General features: G+C 35.8%; 1 protein-coding gene and 1 long non-coding RNA gene across 2 annotated transcripts in view; both read right to left on the reverse strand.

The window, feature by feature from the left end:
- Window positions 1-2,199, reverse strand: part of LOC140696350 (low-density lipoprotein receptor-related protein 1B-like) — a 664,806-nt gene extending 662,607 nt beyond the window's left edge. The window contains exon 1 of the mRNA XM_072960911.1: window positions 2,011-2,199. The gene's annotated coding sequence lies outside the window, so the exon portion shown is untranslated. The remainder of the gene's footprint in view (window positions 1-2,010) is intronic.
- A 4,551-nt stretch (window positions 2,200-6,750) lies between these two features.
- On the reverse strand, window positions 6,751-12,955 carry LOC140696584 (uncharacterized). Its single transcript, XR_012073074.1, has 3 exons — window positions 12,770-12,955; window positions 8,788-8,926; window positions 6,751-6,936 (listed from the first exon to the last, which is right to left on the reverse strand). It is a non-coding gene; the product is annotated as an uncharacterized lncRNA (long non-coding RNA).
- Between the last annotated feature and the right edge of the window lie 1,975 nt (window positions 12,956-14,930).

Genomic DNA, 14,930 nt, shown 5'->3' on the forward strand with positions numbered 1-14,930 from the left:
TTTGTGTTCAGTTTCTGGACATTTAAAAAAATTTCATCTTTGAATTTGGGTTTTGTAAGTGAAGCCCGACTGGACAAAGGAAAATATGCCAGGGAATGTGGAAACTCAGTTCACATATGGTCCTATTCCCCACTGTCTTCATACTTTCTTGGCACAAATTCTTAGCTATCTGCTACCCAGCTCCTTAAAGAGGAGAGCCAAGCTTTCATTGAAGAAGAAACTGCTGTTGGACAGAAGTCTCCTTTTGTGCTCCAGAGCTCCCAGCCTGTCCTTTCTGATGGCCTGCCCTATAGATTTTACACTTGCCTTCCCAGCTCCCACGATCATATAATATATATTTCTTAAAATATAGCTCTTGCTGATTCTGTTTCTCTGGTTGAACTCCACCTAACAGAATATTAAACTCTGTAATAAGCAGTATGGCCACTTCCATGCAAGTGAATGGAAATTCAGTTAAATAATTCATTTTACAATTAATACTAACCATGAACATTTATCATTTGCTTTTAAAAATTAAAAGTGTTTGTTAATTTTGAAAAAATTCTAATTATTTCTTTGCTTTATTTTCTTACCAAGGGAATCTGTGTTTTAATTTCTTGAGGTACAGGCATCAGGGTGAGAAGATAGAAAATTCTCACTTCCCAGAGGCATCCTAATTTATGAGTCAAAATATTTTGTAGTGCTTCTGCCTCCAAAAATTTACACACAGAAAATCTATTTCTTAGACTAGATTACTATATGTGTAATTTATAAATTTGTAAGTTTGGGGTCTTGTGTAATAGTTAAAACTCAAAATGTAAAATTTCATCCTTTTAAATTACCTAAGATTAAGAAAAAGAGTGGGTTAGTAAAAATAATAAGCATATATTGGAGAAATGTCTAAGTCCAAAAAATTATCTCTGGTAATAAGTACTAATTTATCAGATGTACAGAGAAAGAGAGGAGTGTCTTGACATATCACAGGAAATAGAAATCCTACCTTAAGCAGATGCTGAAATTTGGACCAGAGAGTCATAACTTCTAGTTTTTACATCAGTCACACAGATTTGAGTAAGTAAAACCTTCTGATAAGCTTTTCCAAGATCACACAATCAAGAACAGTCACACACTTATGTAGTCAACTATATTCATCTAAACAAAAACGCTTAAGTCTAGAAATTCTCCCACATAGAAGAGCAGCTGTTCATTTCCAAGTATTAAGACACAACCTGTCTTCTTCTCCACCCATTTAAATCTTCCTTCTCTTCTAAGTCAAAAAGTGTAGGCAAAAGAGATGAAGATAATGAAAAGTAAATGTCAAAGTTTGTTTTCAGTTCTTTTAACAAGTGCCTCATGACAAAAAAAACCTTTTAATGAGAAGAGTTAATACACCTTGATTATGACTATAAAATTCTAACTTAGTTGTGCAATGTCACAAATCCAAAACCATTGAAAAAAAACTTGCAGTAAAATAAATGAATAAAGCAGGTAGGAGAAGGATTAATGACAGGTAGAACTTACTATTTCTGAATAGGATATATATTTTATTCTATTTATTCTGTTCAGGATTCATTGTGCTTACTAAATCTGGAGTAGTGTCATTCAAAATTTCTGAAAAATTCCAATTTAGTATCATTTCAAATATGGCCTCTCTCCAATCTTATTCTTTAACTTCTGGAATGCCCATTAGACATATGTGAGACTTCTTTTTTTTTTTTTTTTTTAAATGTTCAACCTAGCTTTTATACTCATTTTTTTTCTTCTGAAAGATGCTTTCTGGTTTATTTCTTCAGTGCTTACTTTCATTTTCCTAATTCTTCCATGTCTTACCTGCAGATTATACATTCAACTTTTATATTTAACAATTACTTTTTTTGGTCAGAAGTTCTAATTTGGTTTTTCTTTCATTCCTTTCTGAAACTTTTTTGTTACCATGGCCTTCCTTACTTTTCAAGCCTACCGCTCCCACTACGGTTTCTCTCACTCAGTCTTCCTCAGCGTTACAGGTTTTCTTACTGTTTTCACACTTACCGTTTCAGGGCGTTTAGCATTTAATTCCCTCCGGCTGGAGCATTTCCCCTCCAGACAGCCTTCTGACTTGCTCACAAGTCTTCAGTCTCAAGTATTCCTTTCTTAGTAAAGCCTTCCCTTTGAGACAGGAGGGAGGAGGACAGGGCATGACCATTAACAGAATGACACAGCAATTGAAGGTACGACGTAACCCAGTTAAAGCCAGACTCGGTCCAAGATGGCGGGAAATCCAACTCCCAGCAGCCCTTGGGCTTCGTTATACTCATTATAATATATTAGCATACTAACAGGCACGCCCACAGGCACAGTTCGGAGGCTGACCAATAAAAGGTCAAAAAGTCGGTGGAGAGCCCAGTTCCTAAGAATCCCTGTCCCTTCCCCAAAGTAGTTGGAATAATCCTCTTACTTTTTAGTATATGAGGTTACTGAGCCCATAAAAACTAACAACCCTGTACCTTGTGGCCGCTCTACCTTCTGAGTGAGCCAGCCTGCACTCTGTCTATGGAGCGTGTATCTCTTTAAATAAACTTGCTTTCACTTTACTATGGCTCATGCTTGAATTCTTTCCTGCGCGAAGCCAAGGACCGTCACCTGATGGCGCGCATCCCAGGGACTCACTGGAGATCGGGGGCACGGCCATCCTCTCTAGCCTCGTCTTCCTGCAGCATCTTTTCTTATCATCATATAAAATTGAATTCACACCTTTTCTTGGTCCACCTTTCCTGCTCTATTTTAATTTACAGCATATTTCACCATGGAACATATTTTACTTACTCTGCTTTATATCTGTCTCTCACAATTAAAATATAAATTCCATAAGGCCAGTGATAAGGGTAGTGATGGTGGTTAATTTTTGAATTCTCAGTAACTAGAAAAATGCAGAATGCCCGACAAAATTGGTCTTCAATAAAATAAGTGAAATCAATGTGTTGTTAAATGATTTCCCCCCTTTTTGCTTCTTGTTAATCCTTTTAAGCATAATTTATAATCTAGTCTGATAATTCTATTATATGAAATTCCTCAAGGTCTAATGCTTCTGTTAGTTTTAAGCTAAATAATAGTTGGTAGATTGTAACTATGTATTATGAACTTTTTGTGGTCTTGTTCCTGTTAATTTTTTAATTATTATTATAATAAAATTTGAAAAGCTCAGTATTCACTGGGACTGAAGTTTTTCTCTATAGTAATATTCCAAGGTCTGAGTTAAGGTTCACTTCAAAGGGGTTTTGCTCTAGATCCAAAATGTCATCAGCCTTTGATCACTTATGTTAATTTCTTAGCTTGCTTGGTGATTACTGGAGTTTAAATTACAAGCTCAGAATCAGGGAAGCTATAAACCTATTGTTTGAAATTCTCAGGAAAAATTTTTTCCCATGAAATTTTAGGCAGAAACAGATACGTTTGTTATTCCATCTATATAATCTCCTTTGCCAGTGGTAAGACTGCTTCTATTCCATTATTTTACTGATGGTCAAAGGTTTCCTTTTAGTAGGGATTAATCTGTTTCTTGCCTCTTGCATGTTCAAGGCCTTGTCTTCTATCTGTGAGTGGATAAGATATTTTTAGATACTTTATTCAATATTTAATTGATATCTGAGGAGAAATTTTGATCATTTATTCAACCATATTGTCACAGTCAGCTGTCTGAAAATTCCTTCTGTATTAGATTCCTAGGGCTGCCAAACTGAGTAGCGTGAGGCTTGAGAAATAAATTCTCTCATAGCTCTACAGGGTTAAAGTCCAAAATCAATGTGTTGGTAGTGCCATGCACCCTCCAGATTCTCTAGAAGAGGATTCATCCTTGTCTCTTCCACCTTCTGGTGGCTCCATGAGTCCCCTGGCTTTGGCTGCATAATTCCAGTTCCTGTCTCCATCTTCACATGGCTTCTTCTCCACGTGTTTCCCCAACTCTTCACATGGTGTTCTTTTTATAAGGACATCAGTCATATTGGTTAGGGGTCCACCTTAGTCCAGTATGATATCACCTCAACTAGCTACATTTGCCGTGACCCTATTTTCCAAATAAGGTCACATTCTAAAGTGCCCAGGGTTAGGACTTCAACAAATATTTCTCAGGGGACACAGTTCAACCCATAACACCATCTAAAGAAAGCAGCTGTTACTTAGCCCGCATCTATTGCCTTCTTGTTAACATATGTGTCCAGTGTTGCCAGACTTTTTGTGTTTCAAGAGAATCCAGAGATTCAGTTTTACATTTGAAATATTCTGATTTTAAATGTTGATTACCAAAATCTTAAAAAATATTGTCTCAGACAATATTTTCTTGGCTGATCAAAACACAGCTGCTGGCTAGGTTTGATTTATAGGTCACTAATTTTCAACCTCTGCAACAATGTGAACACAACTGATCACTTATCCAGTGATTACTATGAATCAAACTAGAATATTTTAAATATTTGAAAGGAATCCAAAAAACTCAAAAGGTGTTCAGAATAGGCAAAGTGTCACAAGGTTCAAAACTAAAATGTATGTCCTATACTCATAAAATAGCTCCTCAAGCCACAACTGGAAACTTATTCATCATTTTTTTATACATATATCTAAGAAATTAGCCAAGTTTCCATGCACAGAGTAGATTTAAATTAGATTCAGCTTCTGAGAAATTTTAGGGTTGTTGCTAGAGGAAAGTGTGAAGATAAAAATGACGGATGACAGCCTTCATAGGAATAGACAGAAAAAAAGATTTTCAAAAACTAATATGAGAATTTCCAAATTTCTGGTGGTCTGGCGTCATTAGGTGCACTTTGGAAACCTGGAGGGTATCACATAATTAGCAATTACTCACATTCTAAATGTCCACCTTAAACATTAAAAGAAGCTTTAGTTATAATTTACAGAAATGAGCAGGACAAAAAAAATTTTTTGAAGGTTTTCCAGCATTCAAGGGAGATATTTATTCAACTAGTATGCCCCAGGAGTTGAATGAGTGGCTAAAAATACTGAAATACTTTTATGTTGTTTGTTCTTTGCCTGCTGCCTGTGCCACCTCTTCACCACCCAAATGCCCCCACAGATGATGCCAGGTTGCTCCCACAATTTAGCAACTATAGGAATGATGGCTGGCAGAGTCGGGGGCTGAAGTTCTTACTGTTGCAGGACTTGGAGAAGTATCTGTTCTGGTTCCCATACCATTGCTAAATATGTTGTGTATTACTCCTGCTGGTGCGAATAATTACCAAAAAAATTTCTTCGCCTTAATCTACAATAAATATGACTTCTGGAAAGAAAAAGAGTGTCAGTGATTAAATCGATCTATTCTTCAAGCAGAGGATATAACTTCCTACTTCACTTGAAACCACTAAGCATTCACAATAAGTAATTAGCTGCCCTAAATTTGATTTCAAACTCATGAAATCAAACTTCTGGTTATGAATTGACCACTCTAGTGTTTTATCTACAAGGAGAATGAACTACCCAAAAGACGGAATGCCTTAGTCCCCTTGGAAATTACACTTTAGTTGTAAATTAATAAATTAACTTTGGTTTTATATGTCTTTTCCTATGAGCTTAATTTGAGCAAATTCTGAGTGTCTTTTAGTACTATGAGAATCACAGTGATTTGACAAATCAGTTTTCCAAAGTTGAGGTAAGTTCACAAAATTAATAAGATCCCATGGGGACCTTGGAAGTCAATCACCATGTCATCCTAGGAAACATCCTCTGTGATACTACACAGGTTTAGTTCTTTGTTCCTATTGAAAACTTCTGCATAATGACTTGGTATAATTGGAAATAACTTCCTAAAGTAGTCTACTTTAGGCAATATCCAAACTAAATTCAGTGATTACAAATTTGTTGTCAAGTAATCATGAACAAATATTGACTTACATGTATTGCATCAATAGATTTTTTAATGTCAAAGTTTCTAGAAACTCGAAAAACCCAAAGTGTACAAAAATGATTTAATATGCTATTGATAATTTAGACGAGATTAACATAACCTATGCATCTGAATATTAATATATACTCAGTACATAATTTTATATTAATACAACAAATATATAATGAATATATTCAGGTGTTTATAAATATAATTTTATAAAATTTTATAAAATTTATAAAATAAATTTATAAATCAGAAAGGTATTTATAGTTCTTTGGCTAGTAGACAAGTATGTAAAGCTTAAATGTACATAAGTGAACATTGTATTAAATTCAGAATACTTGAGTTTTATTTTTCACTTTTCCACTAATTGAATTGAACATTTGACAAGATACTATATCCCTCTGGAGCTCTGTCTTTTCATCTGTAAAACAAATTCCTCTACTTACGGACTACAGTCCATTTCATCTTTTAACATTTTATAAATCCTATGAGGCCACCAAGTGCATTTTTCTCATTTAACAGATGAAAAAACTAAAACTGAGAGATGAAATGATTTGCTTAGGGCCACACAGCTAGTTACTGTCCAAACTGGAAATAAAATAATGTTTCCTGACTTTTAGTCTGGTCCACTGGCCTACTATAGCTGACGTGACCTCAGACTCTGTGGATGGCGGTCATCCTTGGAAGGATACTTTTCAACAATCAACAAACAAAGGCTGGTGATTCAAGGAAGAATGCAATTTTCTTACTCGAATGTGTCCCCACCTTAAGGAATATATTTCTAGAGTTAAGTCAAAGAACTAATTATGCCTTATTGCACATTGTATAAGAGCATTACACAAGTCAATTAGAACTGACAATAAAACAAACTCCATGAAAGATAATCTGAATTGCTTTTATTTCTCTTTTAAAATCACTGAAGCAAAAGCATACCCCGTTTCAAATGTTCTGCAAAGCTCTGCAGCCTACAGGCTTCCCCCACAGCATTATCAGTCTTCTCCTAGGTTTTAGCAAAGGAGCACTTCTGTGTGCCTCTGTTGTTCCTGAGAGGTCACTGAAGTGTCCAATGGCATTCTTTTCTAGGTAAGAGAATATGAGAATGTACTTTAAAAATATCTCAAAGACAGAGCAAGAACTTCAACTTTCAACTAGAATGCCATAGCATATTTTAAAAAATTAACAAAGCTAGTAACAAAATAGTTTCTCTAAAATGTCCTAGTTTCAACAGAAAATTTTTAAAATGCAAGAAAAAAGTGTTACCACCCCCTCTCCCCAGTTCATTTTTTGGGATACAATTTTCCAATCCCATAGCTAGGTGACCTCTCAGCAATGTTTCAATAAAGATTTCCATCATATTGCTTTGCCTTAATTTCTGACTCAGTCCGTAACTCTTTGTCCCCATCTCTGTGAAGCTTTCTCAGGTTGCTAGCACAATGAAAACAAAGGGGATTCAGTACTGATGAATCCTTTACTCTAAACCTAAAGGATAAACATTGTAAACTTGTTCCTTCTTTAATATAACAGTAACATAAATGTGACTAAAAACATGGATATATTTTACCATCTAAAAATTGAAGCACATTTTATCTATTTAAAAAACGGTCCTCACCAAAATTTCACTGAAAAATGTGACTTGGTGCAAGAACCTAATTTTTAATGGATTGTTGCTATAACATAATTTTGGTAATTTTAAATGGTTGGAGAAAAAGAGTTTACTATGTGCTAGGATCCTTACTAGTCTCTTCAGCTATATTATTTATTTTTACAACTAGACCTTGAAAAAAGGCATTTATTATTACCTCTACTTTATAGATGAGTAAACCAGGGCTCAAGTAGTTTAACTTGCCTGAGTTTTTAGAGCAAATATGTGGCAGAGATGAGATCTGAATTTAGTTCAAATAAAATATATAGCACATATTAAACACTCTATAATAATGCTCCTAGTCTTAATGATGGACTATCTGGTTAGTAGCTGCCAAATATTACCTTGAAAGGTAATAATTCGATTAGCAGTAGTAGCTAGTAGTTATTTGATAGTTCATATAGGCCAAACATATTAAAGCCCACTGAGTTTGATGTTACTATTATCCCATTTTGTGATGAGAAAACTGACATCATAGGCAGCAACTGGGAGGGTTGAGACTTCAAGGCAAGTAACACTACTTTAGAATCCCGCTACCAAACGCCTAGAATATAGTGCCATCAAGTAATACGAACTAATTTTAAACTAAATGAGCATATTTCAAACTAAAATTTTAGTGAGAATGATAAACTATTTACTTGCTGATTTCAGAGCAAACTTTATATTGTACTTCAAGGTCATTATTTCTAACACTGCAGTGAACAAAATCATTATGGGACTGCCAGAGGTGGAGATAGGCCAATGAGTCAGTCAATTTTGATTCCATTACATATTTAAAAAAAAATTAAATTGACTCCCCAAGATAAACCAGTCCTACGGTAAAGTGTAAGGTGGGTCTTTCACTCTATCATATACCATTATCTCCATGATGGTGTTTTTTGTTGAATATCTACCTCAGAAGCAGTCACAAAATTGAGAAAGTTTTAAAAGTTGTTTACAGAGGCCCATCTAATCTGAAATCACTGAGATAAATAGAATTCATGTGATTTATGCAATGAAGTAGGTACTAAGCCATCAGAGATGATTATTATTCGTAAATAAATTTCATCTTGAGTAAATACAATATCAAGTGGTGAAATCAATTTTGGAAGAAAAATGTTACCAATTTCACAAAAGGGCAAAAAGATCACAATCCTTTCCACAGGCTGTCACAATGTCTTCCTTTATGAAAATTGCTTTTTTATTAGAGGACAGTTTACTGTGTATTGCAATAAGAAAAAAATAGATGGTGAAAGACAGGAGAGGCAAACCATATCCATCTATGTATCTGTCCTCTTCTGACTCTTACCTTGAACTATGTGGAGACGGTGGTCCTAGGCAACAATTCAAAGGAGATAAAGTTTGTCTTCATCTCCTCTCTTGCTTTCCCTCTCTTTGCCTTTTTTGTTTTTATACTCTACTGCAGCTGTGGCCAAATAGCGAAGGTTCTATATTTGAATTCAAGAGAATGGTTTTAACAATAGATGGTAAAAATTTTTAGCTCTGTTAGCTTGTATGATGATCCAATAAAATTATATTAGAATGTGTGCCTACCATGTTGAAGAAATGTGAAGACAAAAGTACTCAACAGTCCAGGCCCCCTCTCCCTCTGGCCTTTGCTCATAACACCTACTATCTGTTTTGTGGGCTCACCTGCTCCTACATGCCTTGGAAATACTCCCACGTTTTAAACTTTGTGTTTATCCTAATAATACCCTATGAGCATGGTCTTAAATTCTGACCCAGTAAGTCATAAATCTGTGCAAATTCTGATAATCTGTTAACCTCTTGCTTCATGTTACCTGTAAGTAAATTGTTACAGATAACCCAGGTTTTCATCTATTTTCCTACCATGTCGATTTTCTCAAAAAGCATTGATTCGGATGAAAATTGTAATGATCACCCCGCTTCCACCTATGGGTAACATTTCCTGGTAATTTCCAAATCGTCTTCATGTCAGAGTTACTTGCAGTTTTTGCTGTTGTTGTTGTTCTTCTTCTGTCTTAATAATAAATTTGCAAACCTTCCCTAGTTCTACTGAATGAACTGCAGTATGAGGCTACTCCACAGTCTGCATTTCTAAGTGGTCATCCGGCAAATGTTGTGAAGAAACTGTAACATCCCATATTTTGGGGAATAAAACTGCCTTGGAGTCTGATAGCCTGGTTTGACACTAGGCTTGTGACCTTAGACAGAAAAGATAACCTCTCTGAGCTTCAATTATTCTTATTATTTTATATTTTAAAGTAATAGCACTTACCTCTTAGAATTAAGATAATTAAGGAAAACAAACAAAAACAAAACCAATAAGATACTTCACCAAGTGCTTTATACACACTGACAATAAAACGAATAATCCACACTGAGCACTTGTCTGCTTAGACACTGTTCTAAGCCCCTTGCATGCATTATGGTTTAATCCTCATGAAATTCCTATGAGGTTAAAGAGGGAGAGATCTTTGGTCTCCAGTGACAGTGGGCCTGTATTTCCTTGCCTTATTCTAGTGGCTTAGCAAGGAGTTGGATTATTTGGGTTGAAACACTTCTTGGAAGGAGGACAAGGTCTCAAAATGATACAATAGTAGTAATTTTCCAATTCCCTAGGTGAGTTCTGAGGCGTCTCAAGAATCTTAGGCCAGAAAGGTCCTTTGATTCATAGACATACTTCACCTACTTTTAGCCCAACAACCAGCAAATATGTAGCTAATGCAGGGTAGGAGTCCTTCCACTAGAGGGCTCTTCACAGCCCACCCAACTCCAGGGCCCTGGACACTTCACAGGAGGACCTCCAAACCCAGGGCTTAGAGGGATTCCTGGCATAAGACTCCTCTGCTCCTAAAATGCTCTCAACAAACTTCATCATGCATTAGCATGCACCACTGTGCACCTGCACAACAGAAGCCAGTGCAGGGATCATAATCATTTCATTGAAGAGAATCTAAAGTACAGAGAGGTTAAGTAACTTCCCATATATCAAACAACTAGTAAATGATTCAATAATCAGATGACTCTAGGCTGTTTGGCCCCTGGTAACAATATTATAATAATTCTTATTGCCAATATTCAGGCATTATGGAAGGCCTGAGGAAAAGTCTCTTGAACATATAGGGCTTTGAAGCTCCCTTCAAATCATGGTAAATTTTCAAAAAAGATACTTTCATATGAATTCCTACATACATTAGTACATTTTTGGCACGTGTTATTTTTGTAAATTTAATACTAATTATTCTACATTTTAATGACATTTAAAGATCATGTAGTCATCGTCATTATGCATTTGCCAAAACTCATAGAATGTACATCAAGAGTGAACCCTAATGTAAACTACGGACTTTGGTTAGTAATAATGTGTCCACGCTGGTTCACCAATTGTACCAAAAATGCCACATTGATGAGGGATATTCAGGGTAGGGGAGTATATGTATATGGGTAGGGAGGATTATGTGCAAACTCTATTTTCTGCTCAATTATGCTGTGAACCTGAAACTGCTCTAAAAAATAAAGTCTACTAAAGAAAAAAGATTATTTCTGGGAGTAGCATAATAGGTCAATGGTAGAGTGCATGCTTAGAATGCATGAGGTCCTGGGTTCAATCCCTAGTACCTCCATTAAAAATAAATAAAATTTTTTTAAAAAGATCATGTAGTCATCTTTTTTTGGTTTGTTTTCTTTTTTTAAGATTGTCTGCTTCAGTGAGAAAAAAAATACTTTCCTCATCTATAAAATAATACAAGTGATTTAAATCAGTGTTTACCCAAATAATAGAATATCTATTAATTGACAGAGTAGAGGCAGAGATGGAAGAGGAAGGAAACGAGGTTACCAGCATTTCTAGGTCTAAATCTCTTGACAGTGCCACCCACGCATACTCACTCTGACCCTCAATGGCCAGGTACCCATACAGGCCAGGGGACCATCTTGATCTTTTTCTAGACAAGCAGGATTAGGGGTTCTAGTAAATGGCCCTTTTAGGCAGTATCTGAGGAGGGTGGATGCATGACCAAAGCAGAGAGTAAGCAGAACATTCACGGGGAAACAGAATCATGCTCTTAGCCTCCTTTTCCGGTTTAATTTCCTGAAACAGTCAGCTCAGTGTTGAAAGAATGTTCTAGATTGGACTAGAGTCTCAGCTCAGTCATTGCTAGCTATTTGTATTTGGGCAAGTCACCTCACTACTTTGAATCTTTTCTCATAAATTGGAAATCTATGAATTTTATAATGTGAACCTCATAAAGTTAGTGAGAGTTGAAAGATATTTTAAATACACTACTTAGTGCATGACTTTCATTTTTATTTAATTGTGATTGACAGGGCAATCTGAGAGTGGGTAACCTGAGAGTGGGTCCTTAAACTTTACTCATTTGTTAAATTATTCTAAAAAATACTTTTTCAGAAGAACCTGACTATTAATTTACCAACTAACTCACTGAAAGCATGTTTTAACATTACAGAAAAATGTGAATAATATAATGATTTTCATAAGTTTTTCCTTAAAAAGCATGGCAGTGTGGGACAGAAGAAATCTAGATTTCCCTTCACATCGCAGACATTAGCAAATTCAGAAGAACAACAACATTCTGAGACCACTTCTGTCCTTTCTGACTACATACACATATACGTTGGGATTCCCAGTGGAAGCAAGTATCACAACTAAAAACCAGAATTAACTTGATGTCAAATCTCTTTTCTATACTAAGAAAAATGACATTAAGATGATTATCCCTTTATTAAAAATAAATCACAAACATTTACTATTCTGAGTAATTTATATTTGCATACATATATTTAAAACTATTTGATTTGGTCAAATAGTTATGCTCTTTTGCTTATTTCTTTTTAAAATTAAGTAACATTTTAAATTTACTTTTATAGTTAACTTCAATTTAAAGCAAGAGGTGTTTCTTTTCCATTTATGGAAGTGATACAACTTTTCTGTAAATGAATAAAGATATTAGGGACATAATAATAGAGGTGGTACATGGAAGCAGTTAAACTCATTAATGCAGTGTGAGCATGTATAAAAAAGGCAGGACTTGATAATCTTGCAAGTCCTTTGTGTGTTAATAGCCCAAGGATTTTAGAACAAGGAGGTACTTTAAGTTGGGGAACAATGGATCACAGTTCCCGCACCTGGACTCCTGCTGTTAAAAGATAAGATCTTTTCTTGGCTTTTTTCTCTTGTAATGAGAATAGTGATGAATTAGGTCAGTGGTTTTTAAAATTGGATTTCAGAACCAACAGCATCAGCATCACCTGGGAGCTTGCTAGAAATGCAAATTCTCAGGTCCTACCTGGAAATTCTCAGGTCCTATCTGTATTTGTTGAATCAGAACTCTGGAGGTAGGCCCAGCAATCGGTGTTATGACAAGCCCTCTGGGTGATTCTCACACCTGCTAAAATTTGAAAATCATTAAATTAGGGAACCACATATGTAACATAAATGATCATGAATTTTACTGGAAAACTAGTCTTGTACTATTAACTCTAGTGAAAGTAATCCTGAAAATGATCTTAGCCTAATGGATGACAGCAAATGCTTAGAAAAAGAGAATGAGGAAATTGTGCTTAGAAATGAGTTTCTATAGCAAGAGGAAATTTCATCAGCTAAGACTTAATTGTACCAATCACATTCCAATACTTCTCACCATTTTTGTTGGAGGGAGACATCTACATGTAAAACCAACATAAAGAACATAAAGATTACTCCTGTCAGTGAAATAAAAATCCAGACATTACAGACCAAGCAGCAGTACCTGCAGCGATGCCTGGGGAGCTGGTCCTCTCCCCTCAGAGTCTCCTTCCACACCCTTCCTGATGAGGCAGCCAGCCGACCCACAGCCACTGCTAATTAGACCAGCACTGGACACCTAAGCTCGTTCAATTAGATTTTTTTTTTTTGCCAGACTTTGAAATTGGCAGACACCCAGTATATATTTGTAGAAGAATTAAGAGGTTGTGAAAGTTGAGACTGAGATGTTCAAAAGCAGAAAATGAAGAGCTTTTAGAGAAAGAAGAATAAATGAAGTAAATGCATGGATACTAGAGGGTCTGGCTGTGGAGTGGTTTGGAATATGGGGAAGAGATAGAAAGAACGAATGACAAGATCACTTATGTCCCTAATGGCTTTTAATTCCTTTTCTTAGGTTTCCTGTGGTAACTCAATACCCATCCAATAAATTGTCAGGTTTATTTTAGTTTTCGAATAGGTGAGGCTAAAAACAGTTTATGTTACTTAAAACATGATTCTTAAGATTCCCACTTGTCAATCAATGTCAATATTACTTTAAAATACAAATACAATTTTTCTTATTAGCTATTGACTGAAAGCAGTGGCTAGGATTTAATGTTTGAACATCAAATCTCCTCCCACAGAAATATATCCCTGATATTACCAGGTTGGCCACTGGTAGGAATAGATATTTTCTTGGTCCCTGGAAGAAGAGAACTTTCACAGCATGAAGAATAGAAAATGTTGTGCTATGTGACAGTTAAATTGATTTCCCTTTATTAACTGAAGGGAAAGGAACATAGGAATTTAAATTTATAGACCAACCAACAGAAACTGAGATGTAGATTAATCAAAGTGAAAAAGCCGAGGCAATCAGTGAGAGGATGCATATACAAGAAGGCTGAGAAAAGTCTGATGGGCAGACACCAGAGCAAGCAGCAATGAAGCTGGGGACCGGTGTCCTGCTGAGGCCTCCACACACAAGTACCTGAGGGAAGATTAAGGATCGATGCAGCTGAAATACGAAGCAGGCACTGGGCCACGCCCTGTTAAAACATAAAACATGTCCTCAGACGAGCCTGACTGCAATAGAAAGGTAGGCAGAACGTGACACTGGGCTCCAGCTGAGGTCCTCTTTACCTCAAGTAAGTGAGTGAACATCTGGTACTGAAGTTCCCATGATAATTACAACAGTGAAGAATTGAGAAAGGCATTTGGGAATAGGAAAGAGAAGGTGAACCTTTTTTTTTAAACTCCCATCAGGTGATTATACTTATGCTCCCTCCTCATGGTCCCTAGGTGAACCTGGAAAAATAACAGCTTGAAGACTAAGGACCCATTAAGTATTGTGAAGGAAGGAACCATCCATTCTGCAGGTGAATTCTTTCTGATAAAGTACAATAACCCCAATGCACTTACTTGTATTGGTTTGGAGAAATCTTTAAATCACTTAAAATTTGTTGTTGTATTTATAGAGTTCATTTACCTATGCCTCAATTCTCCTCATTATTAGCATTCAGGAGAATGAATAAAAGCAACATTCTCATGTTCATATGGAAACACTGATTAAATGGTGTAACAGATTCATTAAATGCACCATCATTGTATCTCAACCACAGAGCCCTTAGGATTACCATCATAGATTAGTGAAGTTATAAATAATTAATATCTCTGGTTTCAAGTGACTCTTGAAAAGAGGAAAACATGAATTCAAACCTGAAAGG

Source organism: Vicugna pacos, chromosome 5 (genome assembly GCF_048564905.1).
Source record: "Vicugna pacos chromosome 5, VicPac4, whole genome shotgun sequence".
Classification (NCBI taxonomy): domain Eukaryota; kingdom Metazoa; phylum Chordata; class Mammalia; order Artiodactyla; family Camelidae; genus Vicugna; species Vicugna pacos.